General features: G+C 44.7%; 1 pseudogene; it reads left to right on the forward strand.

Annotated features, from left to right (window-relative positions):
• The first annotated feature begins 280 nt into the window (after window positions 1-280).
• On the forward strand, window positions 281-892 carry LOC125433332 (annotated as a pseudogene).
• Window positions 893-1219: the final 327 nt, after the last annotated feature.

Here is a 1219-nt window from a genome sequence, read left to right on the forward strand (position 1 = left end):
TTATCATGTAAAATCACTAGTACTTATGTTTAAGGCTGTGCATTCAGTTTTGCCAATTTTTTTTAAAAAGCCAAAATAAATAGTTCTGGTATTTGGGGGCCTTTTCTTCAGCCAATATATATTCATGGCCTTTAAGAATAACTTAAAAATCCCAAATCTGAAAAGTTACAAAAATAGACTTTTCCCAGCTTTTCGGGGTTCCTCATGGGCTTCAATGGAAGCCTTTAAAACCAGTGCTCTATTGCTTTTCTTCTCTTTTTGGGCCATTGGTGTTGCCACCATGAGTATGCTAAAGCTCCCGAAGAGACTTGCCTCTAACATCCTGCACTATGGAATGTCTGGCTGTAGCCTAATGAGACTAATAAACTTGCAAATGCACACTCTTACCAGAGCAGGACACTGATCAAAGATAGTATGTTTATCTGCAAACCTGTGACTGTTCACTCATGTGTTTGGTGCAGAAAGTACACTTTGACTTACTGGAAAGGCAGGAACATGGGCATTGGTAAAATAAAACGTAATGCCAATGCCTGTGTGGCTGAGAAAGTTACACGGATGAGAAGGATGAGAATTTTGAGATGTCTCCTTCAAAGTCCAACAAGAAGATTGATTGCCCCAAGTATCACAGCTTATACTTGAAAGTTCAGGCAACGTGTTCAAGAATAAGCAGGTCCTGATGGAGCACATTCATAAGTTTAGGGCAGGCAAGGCTTGCAAGAAGGTTCTGGCTGGCCAGGCTGAAGCCCACAGTTCCACAAAAGAGGCCTGTAAGTGCCACGAAGAACACCTGCAAACCAAGAGGGAGATGATTTTCAAGATTTTATCCAAGAAAGAAAAAGCCAAGAAGCAACTTCTGTCTTCCAGTGCATATAGTATTCAAAGGGTCAAATAATAGATCTCCTAACCAAAAAGCAAGCAAACAAAACAACAACAATCCTGAACCATTAGGGAGCTGCTAATTTAAAGCAGAACCCTCAAATTTGCAGCATAGCAAAGGTATACCTGGGGGAAATGGCACCTGGGGCAACACCTGCTCTGGGCAGGAGTCAGCCTGTAGGGAGGTCGGGGAATGGGATTCAGCAGTGGGCAGATTGGACAGGCAGCTCAGGCAGGTACTGCAGCGGCAGGCCAGCCACTGTCCTCCCCAGCCTTTTGTGGTGGAGCTGCCAAGTGCTGGCTGGGTCACTGTGCTGTGCGAGAGGCCAGGCATGGGGACCCG

This window comes from Sphaerodactylus townsendi, linkage group LG05, assembly GCF_021028975.2.
Source record: "Sphaerodactylus townsendi isolate TG3544 linkage group LG05, MPM_Stown_v2.3, whole genome shotgun sequence".
NCBI lineage: Eukaryota > Metazoa > Chordata > Lepidosauria > Squamata > Sphaerodactylidae > Sphaerodactylus > Sphaerodactylus townsendi.